Genomic DNA, 19,906 nt, shown 5'->3' with positions numbered 1-19,906 from the left:
GGTTTGGAATCTAGGCGTGTGGCCAAAGCAGTAGTCGCATACTTAGCCGCTCATCCTAAGCCAGGGCATTAGATGTACTGGACATGATTATGGGCGTTTGAGTCCCAATTTTTGTATATTATTTTGGACACACTTATGTACACTCGAGATGTTTTATGATATATATATATATATATATATATATATATATATATATATATATATATATATACAGTTTTGACTTTTTGATACTTGATTTTATTGTGATGAATGAATGATGTGCCAGTCTAAAGCTTGATTAGCGATAGAATCTGTTAAACAATTATGAGATCTTGGAATGTGCAAATAATTAATGTAAGTAAATGATCTTTGCAACAACCTCACCCTTAAATACTGGCAATATAAACATGGATCCCTTACTTGATAAATGTTATTCAATTGCGACACTATCAGTTGTGAATCAAGATAGACTACCAATGAATCGATTCCATAAGATATTGCTTCAGATAGTAAATTAATAACAGAATTATACTCAGCCATATTATTTGAAGCGGGACCAATGCATACTCCCCTTGACACCATCAACTGACTAGTTGGATAGAAGATTACCCAAACTGCGGTAGCGAGGTTCCGAGTGTGCCGACTAGCACCATTGGCGAATCTAAAATAGACTAAGTCATCCATCAACACCTTCCGCAGCAGACCAAAAAGTGTTGATATCAAAAAACTCCCGATGAGATATGTATAAAAATAAAAAATGTACAAAGAAGCCATTGCCTAGCTACTACTTAAGTAAATTACTTCTTAGGGTAGAGTTGATCAGGGGGCTCTGCCAACTTGCTCCTAGGGATGTTTATAGGTATAGTCATTGAACCAATCAATATGTTACCTTCGGCATAAAACTGTGTTAGAGCCAAAGGAACCGTACAAACATCACTAGTAAGTAGACTGGGGGACCTAGATTCGACTTCATGCAAAGGAGGACAGAAATATGAACGATGATGTAAATATTCCAAAGGTCGATCGACAACCATCATTGCTTCGAATATCACTTCGTTGGATGGAAAAACAATATCCAAGCAATCCAACGTAGAAGTGGAATCAAGGGTCCGAGTATGAAGCACATCACCATCTAACGCTTTCCCTGAGGAAGGAGTAGGATGATTGTATGTAGAGTTATCGATAGATTCACATCTAGGCTTTGCTGTAGACATAGGAGATTCTATTCCACCCACCTTCTCTTCATCTGATGTGGTCACAAATAAAGGAAAGGTTCCAGGATCCGAAAAATAGTGAGTTCGAACAAACTCTTTCTGTAAAGGCTCCTTGGAGGATGAAATTGTATCTATTCTAGCTATAGGAGGGGGAAGATCAAAAGTACCCATCAATGAAGAGTACATCCCAACTCCTAGATTCTCAATAGGTAGATGGGGGTATCCACCAAGGGAACAGTAGAGTTTGAAGTTGCTCGAGGATCGACTGGAGAATAATCCAATTGATCAACCTTAACAATTTTCCCCTCATGAGGAAAGCAAATGACATGAAATAGAGTTGAAACAATGACATCCATTTCATATATCCAGTTCCTTCCTAAGAGGAGATTGTAATCTAGGTTAGCATCGATGACTTCTACTTCGATATTAACAACCTTTCCTTCAACACATATAGGAAAGGCTGGGATAATCCCGTATGGCCTATGAGAATGACCTTCAAACGCTATCAAGAGGGTAGGTGAAGGAACAACCAAAGGTGATCCAATGGCCTTCCAACATGACATAGACATGATGCACATGGAAGCTCCCTCATCTATAACCGTCTGAAAAATATTAGTTTTCTGGTAAGTAGACTTTATCTGGAAATCCATATGATGAGGAAGTCTCTTTTTGACATTATGCATATCAAAAGTGAGAGCTAAAGAATTATTTGGATCTACTGCCCCCATTTCCGAAAGCAAGGCACTTCTTTGAGCAGGACATGACTGGAGCACCTCTAAAGCAGACATAGTACATGGACTCTGAGCCAGATCCTTAACAATGGAGTAATTCTGGGCTGCCCTAACATTAGGGTTGATAGTCACGCATTTAGCAGAACCTTTCGATATCCTAGGTATAGTCTCGACAGAGGGTCATTCAATATGAAGGTCGGTAGTTCCGGGAGCAGATTTGTCCTTGGATGTTTCAGTTTCACCGTAATCACATGATCAAGTGGCCACATGGACGTTAGAACCCATCATGAAAACATTTGATTATTTCTCCCCTTCCTGGTTGCCCCCTGTAGAGGTACTAGGATTTGAATTTGCGCCAGCAAGCATCTGCTGCCCTTGGGGAAAAGGGTTGGTTAACACAACTTGAGAGCTAAAAATCCCTTGCTGCCCTAACAAGCACTGAGCGTCTTGAATTTTTGGGCAGAGATGAGTTAAATGGTCTCCACTGCATAGCTTGCATGGAAACTTGACTTTCTTTCTAGATTCATTTCTACCACCACCAGCATTATTGCCAGGTTTATTTGCGTCAGTCTTCCCATCTTGACTCTTTTTCTTACCTCGTCCTTTCTTTTTCCCATTGGAATTTTGATTTCCTTTGGGGTTGGAAGATTGGACGACATTAACGGAAGAGGGTTGAGAAGACGAAGGGTTAGACGATGTGACCTAATTGGTAGGAGCAGTTTGTAAAGAAAACTGCTGCAATTGGCTCAACAAGTTCACCGCATTTGTTTCTATGGATCCAACGATACCATCCACATGGGGACCTGACTTCGACTTGGATATATCAACCTTAGTCCCAGGAGCATCAGGCAAGATTTTTTGTAGAATCCCAGACTGAGAGTAAATCAATTCTAACTGCTAGGCCCTAAAAATAGCTTGCTCTTCAGAATAGACTCCAGACAGAGAGACATCCTTAGAGATCTCAAGTTGTAAATATTTCAAAAACCATTCAAGACGGTATTCCAGAGGAATTTCGGCTTTAATGAGCCTCTTTCTCCGTCTCCATTCCTGAATATGATCAGAAATGTGAGTTGCCGTATCCTGATGGAAATTGGCCAGAAGTTCAGTTCTGGCATCATAACAGACGGGCAACTGGAAATGGTTTAGAAAAATGTTAGCCAGTTCGGCAAAATATGTAAAGCTTCCCCTTGGAAACTCTATATACCACTTGGCCGCATTGCTAGTTAAGGTGCGTTGAAAAAGTCTCAACCTAACCGAGTCATCGATGAGGGAGTTTGATGAGCACCACAAATGGAATGTGGTTACATGGTCGCTTGGGTCTTCACCACCCTTCCCCTTGAACTTTTGAATGTTCGATGGGAGTTTGGTTGGGACCGGATGCCAGGCCAGATTGTATTTTATTGGATCATTTGTTAATTTCGTGAGATCTGGCAAATTTAGTGTTGCCAGAAAAGGAAGCCTAGGAGGAACTTGGGGGTTCCACCCAGATTGGGTAGAGTTCCCAAAGTTCTGAAAAGAATGCCTAGATTTTGTAAGGCACTAGGATTCCCGAAGTAACTAGCAGAACCAGCTGAACCAAAAGGTGAACCTTGTGATCCAGCGAAACTCAGAGTTTGACCAACTCTGGCTGAAAAACCTCCATGACTAAAGCTCCCTCCTAAAGCATTATAAGGAGTCGATAACCCCTGATAAGTATTCCAAGTAGACTCTAAGGGAGGAATACTTCTAAACGAACTAATTGTGGAGTACGGCCTATTCCCTTGTTGGCCGAAAAATGGATTCCCAGTTCCTATGCTACTAACCGCAGGGTTAGTCCAACCTTGAAAGGGATTGTTGCCTTGACCTGTAGAAGAAAAAGGCATAGATCCTATCATCGGGTTGGAATGTGGTATATGACCACTTTGAAAAGGAAAACCCTGAAATGAAGCCGACACACCCATCATGGATGTGGAGGCACGAAATGGAACTGACAGAATATCCTGTGAATGGGTACCAAACAGAAAAATCCAGAACTAGATGCATTGGCTTGGGAATTTCCACTCGTAGAAGGAATGGAGGTAGACCCAACTAAGAATGTGCTAGCGAAAGACCCAAATAAAGATGCAGAGGGGATGGAAATAGTTTCTCCCCCTTGTATTGATGTTGGAGTCTACATGGTTGTAGCACTTGTGGTAGAATCCATGCTTCCAGTGGTGGTCATCGAAGGTAAGTGCGTAATATGACCTGGACTTGACGGTCTATGCATCGAAGTCCCAACGTATTGTAATATTTCTGGATGATTAGAAGGTAGAGGAGAATTCGGAGCCGCTAACGACTCTGGGAGTTCTTCTACCTCAATGTTATCTTTCGATTGAAAGAGAACTCGAGAAAGAACTGGGGTGTTCCTCTCTAGTTCTGCTGAAGTACCAAGCCTATCTTGAACACTAATTCCCCTTGGGGGAGGATCAATCCCCGATGCGTCGGCTGCCACGGGATAAAAACCCACCGGCAATATTACCTCTACACCTTTTAGGAGAAGGCTCTAAACTTATTGGTGAAAGACCACGAAGTCTTTGAGACCATCTAGGCGATCGGTCAACCACTTTGAATTTTTATTAAGATCTAATGAAAGATTCAAGAAAAAATGAAAGCTTGGCCAACTAAGAGCACAAAACACACACTAAAAAGTCCCTAAAAGATGTTAGCCAGTCAAAAAACTTTCAAGTATTTCCACTCTGGGTGATGAGGATTGGACACCAAAATACAAGAAAGTGAAGTAAGGGGCCTTCCGAAGATAGTTTGGGATACTGACGGCCTAGTCCTACCAGTGAAGGTAACAGAGGAAGTTACGCTGACCTCCTAACAATAGCCCGTGCCGATGCAAGCCCCCAAGCTTCACAAGGGTGCCCTCCAGAAGTACTACTGAGAGTGATACAACATCGACCTCAGGTGCCACGAGATTCCCCTCCGTAGCCACCTGTGTAGATCCCTAGGAGAAGCAACTAAGGTTACCAACTCGTGTCAGAAGCCAGGCGGAACAGTCTTTAGGTAAGATCCGACAAGTAGGAGAGGGGTATCTCTCTTCCTTATCTTCAAAAACCCTCGTGCTTAACTCCTAGATCCGGAGCTTTCTTGGTCTCCCTAACACTATTGGTTTTGCACTCCTTATTCAGACTTTTATGTTTGACAGTTTAAAGTGGCCTTGGAGACTTTTCTCTCCACACACCTAATCCAAGGCCCTAAAATATCCTAAAACTTCTTGGTGTGTCTAAATTGACAATATAAAAAACTTTTGGTATATTTTAATTAGCGCTTGTTTTGAAATGGGCTGTTCTTAAGTCAAGGGATAAGCAGAAATGAAACTTGTGGTGTTTTTCGATGCAAAAGAAATTAATAAAAACCAAACTATATGCAAATGCACTCGTTCCCTTCTTCGATGAAAGAAATTTCTACCAAGTTCTAAGGAACTTCTAAGAAAGAAAGAAATTTTTCTTTTCTTTTCTTTATTCAAGCTTCACACTCACAAAAATTAACAAAACTATGGATGCCCTAAAAGATGCATAAATTATCCTAATGCAATGAGTATATGCTAATGAAAAAACTTAAGACTACTCTAAAGCAAAGAATGAAAGTAAATTGTTTATCGCTTCTAATTAGCCACTTAAGATGTTTAGATAGAATATAAGTTGCTAATGCTCATTTTTGTCCAAACACTAAAAGAAAATCTCAAGACAAACAAAAATGCACTTTCACTCTCAAAAAGAAACTAAATCAAAACAAGGCCAAAGAAAGCAAAAACCAAGTTTTCAAGAAGTTTTCTTCAAAAGCAAAAAAAAAAACAACTTTTCAAAAGTGCTTCAAATACTATTGAAAACTTTGAGACTGAAGAATAGGCAACAAAAACACTTTGCAAGTTATCAACTCAAAATGGGTGAAAACTCAACAAAATAGGTGTTTCAAGATGCTCTTAACAACCAAAAAGTAGCAAAAAGAACTTGGCGACAATGATCAAAAGATCAAGAAAGAAAACTCTCAAAGTCGTCACTCAACAACTTTCAAAAAGCGAGAAAAGCAAATGGCCACAAGATGCAATTTTGACACAAAGTAAGAAAATCACAAAGATAAGGTTTGTCACAAATATCGAAACCAATCTTTCTTCCCTGGAAGACCAGAACAGCCAAGATTCTTAGAGAGAAATCTCGTCTACTCAAACACAAATGATGACACTTGCAACAAAAGAAAACAAGACCAAAACTTTCCACAACCGGAGAGAATTCGAAACCGGAAACTTGTTGTAAAAACAGAGACTGACAACCAAACTCGACTGCTCATGAAACACTCAGACCAACAAACAAATTTACCGAACAAATATTTGCAAAAATCTTAGAAAATTAGGGTATACGTGACTGTGTCAATGCATTGATGCGTGTATACACGATTCAGCCAAAAGAAACCTGCGTATACGTGGGTTCATATGGGGAAACTTGTGTACACACGCTTCTGTAACCTGACAAAACTGCGTATATAATAGTTCACAAGAAAAAGCAAAAAAGGAGTCTAAAGAAACTGCTCAGACTTAAAGTCTGAGTTCCTATAGGAACGGACAACTCAGTTATAGCAAGAAAATCAAAGGTTGAGCCCTGATTGGCTTAAATTAACCCAAACTAGGAACAAAAATATTGTTGTCCCCAGTGGAGTCGCCAATTCTGTCGAGGGACAAAGCCCCCTAGGTTTTTGGATCAATATCCTAGCAAAGCAGGGGTTATCTACAGTAAAAACACAAGCATTCCACACAGCCATGATACTAATATAAGAAAACTACCCAAAGAGAGGTGCACCTGGGGGTCCTTCGTTTGGGTAGATCTAGCTAGGGTCCAAACCCTCTTGGAGTTCCTTTTGATCCTTAAACCTGCAAAACAATCAATTCAAAGAAGCATAGCAGTATATGAACCAAGCATCATATAGAAATCAAATTCATAACATATTTAAAGGTAGTTAGTTATACAATTGAAACAACTATTCATATGCAAATCATAACAACAACATCATAAGCATGAAGAAGATTGATTTCAGGAACAAGACAAATGTTTCTTTATTATAGATAACTAAAACAAAGCAAGGAATGATATCACCTAAATCTTCCTCTTGCAGGCTCCAAGCGGAACCATCCTCCGGATTCGTCCAATCCCAAGTCTTCAAAAGGCTCCTTCCATGACTCACACAAGGATATCTCAACTAGTGAAAAGACATCATAACTCAAGGAAATAAGGGTTTCCTGTAATGGGGGAAGTGATGGAAGCGCAAGGATCTTCAGACCTGATCAGGGATAATTTTAGTTGAGTGATTTTTCTCTCTATTCTCTCCTCCCTTAGGCCTTCCCATTGAAGCCTTTTTATACTTCTTCCAAAGTAGTTTTTTAGTTGGGAATTCATTGGGAACAGTTGGGCCACGGGCACTAATAGGTAATCAACAAGTAAAACCCGTGATCTCCACCTGAAATTAAGGAGATTTAATTTTTTTAAGTGTTTTAAGACATATACACAGTTTGGGTATACATAGACCTGCGTACACACGTGTTTAGCTCAAGGCAATGTCGCGTATAGGGAGTAAAACACTATTTTTTAAGTATTTGGACTAAGTCTGGAAGGAGGGATTTCCTTAGGCCATGAGTGCAGCATCACAAATATCAAGAGTGAGATTTGGAGCTATAACAACTACTCACCATGTTTGCTCTGTGTCACTTGCTGTGATGGATCCTTAACTTGTGCTGGCGCAATTTCAGCCGTGAGTGCCTGTTGCACCCACTGTTATTCCTGTTCCTGCTGCAACTCATTGGATTATCTATTCAGCTTCATGTTCTTCTTGAGTTTCTGCTTTAGCACATGCAAATCCTTTGTTCCATCTTCTACCTTCACATGATCTTCATGTCATGCAGTCACTTCATAGCCCAAGTCTCCAAAGTTGTTTTCATTATCAGTGGATCTTCTTGATCTTGCAACTTTTCTCTGCCTCTATGTTGTCAACAACCTTCCTCTTACATTCACTGCATTTACTTAATTCAATGTGTTCGTTGCATTCAGTATGTTGCCTTCAGCTGTTGTTCATGATGCTTCTCACTGTGATGCTATTGCTTGATGTCCTTGTCCATGAACAACTTGATGTCTTCATGAGTGGGCAAGCTCATAGACACTTGATTGACTGCATCCCCAAGCGTGCTTTGAACGGTGTCTTCATCTCTTCTCTCCTGGAAGCCATTGTACCTATACTACTAAGAGGTATATGAACACCTACAATACCTGTAGACATGGAAACACTCATAGCAAGAAATCTATCAGTCGAAAACCAGAATGAACATGAGAACTAGCTTGCCACATACTTGGGTGAATGATCATGAAGGTTGTGCAATTTCGGCCAGGAGGTCAGGAGATTGACTACCAAGATTGCAAGTAGCTTACTCTTAAATAAGAATATGGCGGTTCTTTCTCCCCGATTCAGATAAGGTTTGTAGCGGAGCCAATTCATAGTGCATTTGACATATATAGAAGGGGAAACCACTTTGATATTGAAGATAAAGGGAATTTTTAGTCCATGTTCTGGTTCTTGATTCTCAAGTAGCAGATAGCCATTAGTGAAACTGCCCTGCTGGAAAGACCGATTGGCAGCTCTTGTCTGAACTCCCTATCCCCGACTTACCAAAGCAAGGGAGACTAGTCATAGTAAGCTAAGCGAATGAAGAATCTCATTAATGCGAGTGGTAAGGTAGGCGGGCAAGACAGAAGGGAAGGTAGACTTGAGAGGGAAGCAAGCCATAACTGAAAGCAACCTTTTCTAAGCTCTAAGCTAATTCATGCTAGTACTGATTCCATAGTCTTCTTGATGATAGCTAGTTGTCAGGCTGGCAAGAAAGGGATACCTGAAAGAAAGCAAGAAAGTGGTTCTTGAAGGCTAGTGGTTATGATAAAGTAAGCACTTCCATCCATAAGCAGTGGTCACGCGAATGGGTCCCCATGAGATAAGGCCAATCAATCATATCAACTAACTAGTTGTCCAAAAACTGGATCTTTAGGCGAGATTCCCTTCAGGCATAATCTGAGTTCAGTTTCCTTCCCGGGGAAAAAACTACATTAACAATTGAACATGGGTTGGCGACTGGTCCTTCCTTTGATCTCTTGTTTCAATGGTTATCGAGTTGGTTTTCCATTGATCGAATTCTTCAACCGGTTGTTTTCTTCGACGTCTAACATTTTTTTTTTGTACAAGGCACAGTTCGCGCTGCTGAGAGACTGACTGACTGTTGGAACTACGCAATGCACAGTCCAGTCTGGCTACCGACTACTGGGATTGCGCATTGCGCAATTCTAGCTGGGAAGGATTCTTGGCTCATGGACATATTTGCACAATTTCTTGAGCCAAGCAGCCACTGTCCTCTAGAAATGTGTAAAATAGTCATGGAGGCCAGTGTTGGGCAAGAATGCGCAAATTTGGAGAGGAAGGTGAGCCTTCCTTCCCGAGATTGCGTAATGCAGCCTTGGTGAAGGCAGAGTCTGGGCCAAGGTTGGCCCGACTCGCTGACGGGAAATTGAAAGAAGATAAGACAGTAAATGCATGGCGACACTAAGTGATAGTAGAAGTGATTGACAGTGCATGCAAAACATGAATGAAATATTCAACAAACAGATCAACATGCGTGTGGGTGAGGCAGTCCACCGGTTGGGCAAATGTCCGTGCAAAATAGTTTCATGCATGTGACAGTAGTGAGATAGCAACAAAAATTGAAATAGAGCTAGGACAAGCTAGAATACATGTAAACGACAGCAGGCGTTCAAAGAAATCAAGAAAATAACACTCACACAAGTGAATACACAAAAAATGACAGAAATGCAGCACAAGGACTGGGAAGCGAGCTTACACCAAAACAACTAAGATAAATGTGCCGAATACTCCTAGATGTGATGTGGGATGTTAATGCTACAAGGTTGATGTGAGGAATGAGCTCTATAGCATCTGGTTGATGAGTTTTGATAACATCGAGGTTGTGACGTGCATGCCACAAATCTAGGGGAAGCGACACTTGTAGGGAGGTTTATGAATTGTTCCTTGCATGTAACCTCCAACTTCTAAACATAGTTCCTTGAAACAAGGGATTCCTTTTCATGCTTCCTTGGGAGAAACATCCCATGCATGAAAGTCTGTTTTGCTTAGTCCGAGAGGGAACCAGTCAACTCAGATGCACATGCAAGAGACTGCTTGACTGCTGGAGAGAAATGTGCATTTCTGGCTGGGAGATGGGTTGGCTGCCCAAGAGATTTGCGAAATTTCTAGGCTGAGTCGCTAAGTACTGCCCAGATTTTCACAAATCCTGGGCTGAACAACCTATTACTGGGAAAATTTGTGCAAATTCTACTGTGAGGGTTGGCTGGCAGGATTGCGCAATCCTGGAGCCCAGCAGGCTATCAGAGAGGATTGCGCAATTTCTGGAGGGAAGTCTGGTTGCCCTCCAGAAATGCACAATTTTCAAGGGGAATCTACTTAGCCTATAGCTACATCAAGTCCGGGTTAGCAGCCTGTGAAGGGAAAAGATCAAACTATGATCGACAGGCTGCCTTTGAGCAAGAAAGACACTGAAGCTTGAGGACTTGACGAAGTAATGCAAGCTGCTGTGAAGGTTGGTAGGGAGGCTCCAAAATAGGCTAAGGCAAAATTTTGGGGGGTGGTTATAGCCACTACAACACATTGCAACTCTAAAGGGAGATGAAGAGCCATGATAACAATGTGAATTCATAGCAATTAAACCCCTAAGAAAGAGATGGTCCATATGATGCATACAAAAAATCCATGCTGAGAGTGCCAAGGCTCAATATTTTGTACACTGCAACAGTAATCACAAAGAAACTATCTCCAATAATAAATACTCAAGGTTTTCATTGCAACTTTAAAGAGAGATTAAGGTAGCCATGATAACAATGTGAATTCATAGCAATTAAACCCCTAAGAAATAGATGGTCCATATGATGCATACAAAAAATCCACGCTGAGAGTGCCAAGGCTCAGGATTCTATACACAACAGCAGTAATCAGAAATAAATTGTCTCCAATACGAATTATTCAAGGTTTTCATCGAAACTCTAAAGAGAGACAAAGGTAGCCATGATAACAGTATGAATTCATAGCAATTAAACCCCCTAAGAAAGAGACGATCCATATGATGCATACAAAAAATTCATGCTGAGAGTGCCAAGGCTCAGGATTCTGTACATAGTAGGAGTAATCAGAAAGAAAGTATCTTCAATAATAAATACTCAAGGTTTTCGTTTCAACTCTAAAGAGAGATGAAGGTAGCCATTATAACAATGTGAATTCATAGAAGTTAAACCCCTAAGAAAGAGATGGTCCATATGATGCATACAAAAAATCCATGTTGAGAGTGCTAAGGCTTGGGATTTTGTACACAACAGCAGTAATCAAAAAGAAAATTTCTCCAACTCAATGGAATATGCAAAAATGTTGATACCAAAAAATTATTATGACTTCATTTATTTAACCACCTACAACATGAAAGTCCAATTAATTGAGTATTTTTCCACTGTAGAAAGATATAGAACAAGACCTCACTCTTGTAGATTATTTCCCAACCATGAGGAACCCTCTCACATCATAATCTTGTACATCTCCTAGTTAAGCATGTGAGAAACATAGAAGGTAGGGTTTGGAGAAAAGTGGTAAGAATACAAATAAACTAGAATGTGTTACAACCCCATCTGCAGAAGCCTTAATTATACAAAATTTTTTTTTATACAAACAAGTTATTATGCAGAGACTGGCTCGAGCAACTAAATATGGAGAAGCCACAATTATACAAACAGAGACTATTGTACAAAAAAATTATTACACAGAGGTTGGTTCGAGCAACTCAATTTAGAGAGGCCACAGTTATACAAAAAAATTATTATACAAACATAGATGGTTATACAAAAAAATTATTATGCAGATACTGGCTAGGGAAACTCAATGGAATATGTAGAGACTATTATACAACCTAATTATTATGGTACTAAAGCCTTGAATTTTTTTCAACCTAAGCCATAGAAGCCACCAAAAGCCACATATACTCCATACATTCATAGAAGGAAAACAAGCCACCAAAAAACCCAACCAATGCATAAACCCCAATTTTTTTTCAACCTAAGCCACAAAATCCACCAATTAAGCCACAGAAGCCATGAATTGAAGCCACAAATACTCCATACATTCACAAAAGGCAAACAAGCCACCGAAAAACCCAACTAGTGCAAAAACCTCAATTTTTTTTTCAACCTAAACCACAGAAGCCGCAAATACTCCATACATTCACATAAGGCAAACAAGCCACCGAAAAATCCAACCAGTACATAAACCCAAACTTTTTTTTCAACCTAAACCACATAAGCCACCAATTAAGCCACATAAGCCACGAATTGAAGCCACAAATACTCCATATATTCAAAGAGGGCAAACAAGCCATTGAAAAACCCAACCAGTGTAAAAACCCCAATTTTTTTCCAGCCTAAGCCACAGAAGCCACGAATCGAAGCCACAAATACTCCAAGCATTCACAGAAGGAAAGCAGGACACTGAAAAACCCAACTAGTGCAAAAACCCCAATTTTTTTTCAACCTAAGCCACATAAGCCACCAATTAAGCCACAAAGTCACGAATTGAAGCCACAAATACTTGATACATTCATAGAAGGCAAACAAGCCACTGAAAAACCCAACCAATGTATAAACCCCAATTTATTTTTCAAACTAAGCCACATAAGCCACCAATTAAGCCATAAAGGCCACGAATTGAAGCCACAAATACTCCACATATAGCACAAAAAGCCAGATATTAACACAAAGAAGATGAATGGTGTGAATACAGAGCAAATAGATGTGTTGACAAACAAAGTTGCATGTATGGCTAGTAGGATGAAGAATCCTACCAGGGAATGACAACACCTCCAAATGTGTAGAAATTTTGAATAATATAACACTTATTCACAGAGATTATCCTGATTATACACTATTTGCGGAATTCATGCATAATACATAACCCCCTCTACGTTGATCATCAATTTGTGGAACAAAAGAAACAATTGCATGCACACATTGAAACATCAATCACACATATCAACACAATATGTAATGGGGAAAGCATATAGCTGAAAACCCCCAACTATCTATATATTATAATGATAGAGAACATGTAACAATACATAGTACAATACTCCTCACAAGTACTCAGTACTATCTCCACCTGCTACACACAAACTAGCTCATTTGAATCAAGTCACAGGTTCAAATCTCCTCCACTGTTTGCCTGCCTCTACTGTGCAATCCAAGTTGAGAATGGATCAGATCCAAGTTCGAATTTCCTTGGCTTTTACTGTGCAATCCTCATTGGCAATCTCAATCAATGATTGTGAAAAATATCATGCACAACTATAGTCACAACTGATAGTAGTCTCACACTTTCACCCCCCTCTAACACTTGTCTCCACTGAACTGTCCATGCACTGAGTTAAATGATGTATTCTTTAGTTGATTTATGAGTTAATAATTAGTGAATTAATTAATAATTAATTCACATCACTCATCACTAGTGTATTTGGCAGTTAGACTAAATACAACTAGTTCAACTAAGTCAAACTGAACACAACTCCATCAACTCCTCAATCAACTCCACCAAACTCAATCACTTGAGTTCTAACTAAAGTCCATCATGCAATAGCTCGACTAACCAATAGGAAAAATGTAATTCCTTCTGGCAGTTGCATGTGCCACATCCGTAGCTCGAACTGAAGTGTTGCAAGAGGATAAGATAATATTTATAGTCCAAATATTATTAAGAGCTAATAATATTCGACTGTTCTATTTTTAGACTGGCAGTTTAAAAATAGACTCCGCCCATATGTCTAAAAATAGAAGTCCATCTATTTTTACCAACATGACTAATCATCCATAAATAGCATCCTGCAACTCATAGACCATGATCCATATGTCTAAAAATAGACATAGTCTAAAAATAGACTTTGCGCCAAAAATAGCCTGCGGGCCCACTTAGTGAAGGCGACTTCTTTTCACTAAGCTCCATCATCTTGTTGCATTTTCAACACTCCCTCTCAACAATATATGGATTATCTACAACCCCTATCCTGCCTCTGTGGTATTCGAATTTGCTCCTGGTGAGCGCCTTCGTCAAGATATCAACATCCTGATCCTCCGTGGGAATGTATGAAAGTAACATGATTCTCCGCTGCACACAATCTCTGATATGATGGTACTTGATGTCGATGTGCTTGGATCTATCATGAAATACTGGATTAGCCGAGAGTTTAATGCAACTCTGGTTATCACAATAAATCACAGTAGGCTCCAAGTGTGACCCGAACAACCCGACCAGGATCTTCCTCATCCATACAGCCTCGCATGCAGCCAAACTTGCTGCCATATACTCGGCCTCTGCTGAAATGAGTGCCACGGATCTCTGCTTCATGTTGTACCAAGAAACTGCTGTCGACCTGATACTGAAGATCCCTCCAGATGTGCTCTTTCTGTCCGTTGGGCTCCTTGTCTAATCTACATCCGTGAAGCCACATAGCTTCACCTCATCCTCCTGTCTGTACCACAATCCATATCCTGATGTGCCTCTGAGATAATGCAATACATGCTTGCCTACCTTCCAGAAGAGCTTTGTTGGCTTAACCATAGCTTGTGAAAGCTGGTTAACAACATAGCATATATCGGGTCGTGTAATGACCAGATACATAAGCAACCCCACCAACTGTTGATAAACAGTGGCATCCACTACCTTCGTTGAAGTAGCATCCTCCTTCCTCCAACCTCCAGGAAGAGGAGTATCAACAGGCTTGTAGCCATGCATGTTGAACTTCTCCAGTATCTCCCAGGCATACTTACCTTGAGAAACAAATAGTCCATCATTGCGATACCAAATTTCCAATCCCAGGAAATAATGAAGGAGGCCCAAGTCCTTCATCTCAAACTCTCTAGCAAGATCCTTCTTGCATGAAAGTATCAACAGCTCATCTCCTGTCAAAATCAAATCATCTACATAAAGTACAATGATCAGCAACTTACCCTCCGGTCTTGGGACAATCTCCCATGCACTGTTTCTGACAACCGAATCATACTCTTCCACCATGGCATCTACCCATGCGGGATCCTCCACAGCTTCCTCGAAAGAGGATGGCTCAGTCACGATACATTTGCTCACAAGAGCCATGTATCCAGTGTACCGATCAGGTGACTGTCTCTGTCTGTGTTGCGCTGTAGGTGGTCCTACAACCTTCTCTGCATCTTGAGCCAGTCGCTCAACTTCTGTAGTGCGCTTTCGCCCTCTGATGGTTGGCGCTGCATGAGTGGTCTCTTCCACTCCATGAACTTCATCTTGTGGCTGATCCAGATCCTGAAGCTCATCCTTAGGAACTAATAGCTCCTCATCTGCATGCAAGTGTGGCTCTGTCTCAAGCGACCACTTCATGGCTTTCTCCTCCTGAAATTTGATATCCCATCGCACAACAGTCTTGTGACTGTCTGGAAAATACACACGATAGTTGTGGGGCATATTAGTGTACCCTACAAATATCCCAACCTCTGCGGTTGGCTCCAGCTTCTTCCTGGCATCCTTTGTCACATCCATGTAAACAGGAGAACCAAAAATCCTCAAATGGGAAATATTAGGCCTCTTACCAGAATAAGCCTCCTCGGGTGTACTCATGCCAAGTATCTTGTGAGGACAACGGTTCTGCACATATACTGCAGTATTGCATGCCTCCACCCAAAAGTTAAGGGGTAGGCCCTGATCATGCAACATCACCTGTGCAGCACCCACGATCGTTCTGTTCTTCCGCTCAGCAACCCCGTTTTGTTGTGGGTTATGGGGAGCTATGAGCTCTCTTCGAATCCCTTCTGCGCTGTAGAAGTCTTTGAACTCGCCAGAGATGAATTCACCATCATTATCGCTCCTAAGAGCCTTCACCTTCTTCCCCGATTCCTTCTTGACCAGTGCTTTGAACTCACAGAACTTTGAGTATGTCTCGCTCTTCTTCTGCATGAAGAAGATCCAACACTTTCGAGAGAAATCATCAACAAAGATCACATAGTACTTGTGCTTTGCTGTCAAAGCTACTGAGAAAGGTCCACACACATCTGTGTGAATTCTCTCAAGGATCGTCGTGGTGTGACTATCCTTCTCATGAAAGGTGGCTTTCACAAATTTTCCTAAAGTACACCCCTTGCACTGATCTGACTGTGCAAGAGTGCCTTTAGGAAGCCCAGTAGAAATCTGCTGCAGTATCTTCAAGGCTCCATGGTGAAGGTGGCCCAATCTCCGGTGCCACAGCTCGCCATCATCCCGGCTCACCAATCCTTCTGCCTTGCATGCCATTGCTGCGCATCCATCTACATGCAATTGATAAAGGTTCTTGACTCGAACCCCCATCTTCCGGGTTTCTCCAGTTGTCTTACTGCGCAGGGAAGCCTTTCCCTCGCTGAAAACAACATCATATCCCTTGTCTTCTAACATAGCCACAGAGATAAGATTCTTCTTCAATCTTGGAACATGCATCACTTCCTTCAATACGAAGGGTTTACCAAACTCCCTCTCAAAGGAAATGGTAGCGATACCGGTCGCGCTGTATCTACCATCATTGCCCATCTCGATGTGCACTCCAAGATCTTTCTCATCCAGATTAGAAAACAAATCTCGATCTCCTGTCATGTGAAAAGACGCACCACTGTCCAAGAACCATACCGATCCCATCACACTTGATACCAAGCATGCGATCAGTGAAAAATCCATCTCAAACTGCGAGGCTAAGGCCTCTCCCGCTGCAGATCCAGCAGCTTGCTTATTTTTCTTCTTCTGCGGAAAATTTGTGGCATAATGTCCGTGCTGGTGACAGTGAAAGCACTTCACCTTGGACATGTCCTGCTTCTTGCCTTTCACATCGGAATGAGAAGATTTCTTGTTCTTCCCCTTCTTTGCTTTGGCAGCCAAAGTGCAATTTTCTTCATCAGATGCCTTTGATGAAGATTCGTCCCTGATATTCCGCCTGATCTCCTCTTGCACAAGATCAGACCAAAGTCTCTCCCATCTTGGCAATTTCTCCTGACCATTGACAGAGTTATGATAGGAATTCCAACTCTTCGGAAGACCAAGGAGAGCCAAGGTCACCAAGTCCTCATCATCGACAGTCACCCCCACACTTCCCAGCTCATCTCGGCATTGGGTGAACTTCGTGAGATACTTGGGCATACTGTCTCCTTTCTTACACTTAATGTTTCTGAGTTTATCCTTGAGCGCCAACTTCCTCTGGTCGCTCTTGCTTTGGAATAAATCTGCAAATGCTTTCCACATCAAGTATGGAGAAGCCTTTCCATGCAGGCTGGATACAATGTGATCCTTCACGCCCTCCAACAGAATCCTTCGACACTTTGTTGTCTTCTTTTGCCAAGCCTCAACGTGAGCAACATTAGTAGGCTTTGGGACCTCAGCCTCTATGAACTCCTTCAACCCATTATCATCTAACACCGCCTCCATCCTGTCTTTCCATGCAATATAATTCAAGCTGCCTTCAATGGCATACTCCAATCGCAATCCATTGAAAGACATTTCAACTTCGACACCAAAAAAACACTGCTACAAATTCGAATTCCACTAGCTCAAAACTCAACCACTTCTGATCTAAAATTCATGAGAACAAAGTATTTCTTGTATAGAGATTGACTGTATGGGAATTTACCAGATATCTCACCTTCCAAAAGAAGGATGAATCCAGAGGCTACCTGGCCCGATTACAGACTCTGCCTGAAGAAATAAAATGTAATCACTTTCTGAATAATAGATCTGATGATCAACTTCGCTCCGATACCATGTAGAAATTTTGAATAATATAACACTTATTCACAGAGATTATCCTGATTATACACTATTTGCGGAATTCATGCATAATACATAACCTCCTCTACGTTGATCATCAATTTGCGGAATAAAAGAAACAATTGCATGCGCACATTGAAACATCAATCACACATATCAACACAGTATGTAATAGGGAAAGCATACAGCTGAAAACCCCCAACTATCTATATATTATAATGATAGAGAACATGCAACAATACATAGTACAATACTCCTCACAAGTACTTAGTACTATCTCCACCTGCTACACACAAACTAGCTCAGATTTGAATCAAGTCACAGGTTCAAATCTCCTCCACTGTTTGCCTGCCTCTACTACGCAATCCAAGTTGAGAATGGATCAGATCCAAGTTTGAATTTCCTTGGCTTGTACTGCGCAATCCTCATTGGCAATCTCAATCAATGATTGTGCAAATCTCATGCACAGCTATAGTCACAACTGATAGTAGTCTCACCCTTTCACCCACCTCTAACACTTGTCTCCACTGAACTGTCCATGCACTGAGTTAACTGATGTATTCTTTAGTTGATTTATGAGTTAATAATTAGTGAATTAATTAGTAATTAATTCACATCACTCATCACTAGTGTATTTGGCAGTTAGACTAAATACAACTAGTTCAACTAAGTCAAACTGAACACAACTCCATCAACTCCTCAATCAACTCCACCAAACTCAATCACTTGAGTTCTAACTGAAGTCCATCATGCAATAGCTCGACTAACCCATAGGAAAAGCATATTTCCTTATGGCAGTTGCATGTGCCACATCCGTAGCTTGAACTAAAGTGTTGCAAGAGGATAAGATAATGTTTATAGTCCAAATATTGTTAAGAGCTAATAATATTCGATTGTTCTATTTTTAGACTGGCAGTCTAAAAATAGACTCCGCCCATATGTCTAAACATAGAAGTCCATCTATTTTTACCAACATGACCAATCATCCATAAATAGCATCCTGCAACTCATAGACCATGATCCATATGTCTAAAAATAGCCTGCGGGCCCACTTAGTGAAGGAAACTTCTTTTCACTAAGCTCCATCATCTTGTTGCATTTTCAACAAAATGTTTACTGTAGTGAGCCGACCATGGTGTCTAGTGTTGGTTCAAATAAGGTTGAGCGAATGAGAGTATGTGAAAAAACGTGTGTCTGAAACCCAACCACATTTGGCTACATACAACCCTCCAGTAACGTGATGCCACCCAAGGGCCAAAACCCTTTATTGCACCCACACCCCACCTTTGCGGCAAAAAAACACATCGCAATAGCCAAACAAGACACCATAACAACCAATAAACCCTCCCTCACCTCACCATTAACCAACAACTCACACAAAACTACATGTGACACTCACACACAACTACCGAAGGAGAAGAATGAGCTACTTTTGGGCCTGGGGATAAATGAACGAGAATGAAACAACCTAAGACTAATCGTCACAAAGGAAACCCTATTTGGCGCTAAAAATGAAGTTCGGGTCCACTTCGGGAAGGTAACACGTGGAGGCACGTGATGGACTTGTGTCATACAACTAATTGTATATGTCAGGTGTCTAAATTGGGTCACGCAGGGAGGCCATGCAACTACTGGCCTTCCTCCCCTAAAAAAATTTCATTTGTTTTTACTTACTTTTGTCGTTAATTGTTGTCAATTTGAAGCTTAGATGTCAAGAATAATAGAAGCACACATGTCTCACTATTAATGCAATATTTGAAAAGAATAAGCTTTAACTAGAAACTACATGTGGTAACGAAACCATATGCTAAAATATCCAACTCCCATTTCACATTCTCTGAGAATTGGTTATAAGATGGTCATATTCGAAGGACCATCTTCATTATCACACAATTTTCCTTGTTTTAAAGATTCCATGTGTAGATGCATCCATTTGCAGGATAAAAATGCTGCCACCATGTGCTTGAAAGTGCATTGCATGTGCAACCTATTATCTGTACCATATAATGTATTAATCTAGTATACTAAATTTGGTAGCTACAGTCCTATACAAAATGTACATTAATGCAAGAAATCATATCT

This window comes from Pinus tabuliformis, chromosome 7, assembly GCF_031772625.1.
Source record: "Pinus tabuliformis cultivar Carrire ecotype Pingquan chromosome 7, CPIR1, whole genome shotgun sequence".
Lineage (NCBI taxonomy): Eukaryota > Viridiplantae > Streptophyta > Pinopsida > Pinales > Pinaceae > Pinus > Pinus tabuliformis.
The sequence above is the reverse complement of the archived record's forward strand: the minus strand, read 5'-3'. Positions refer to the sequence as shown.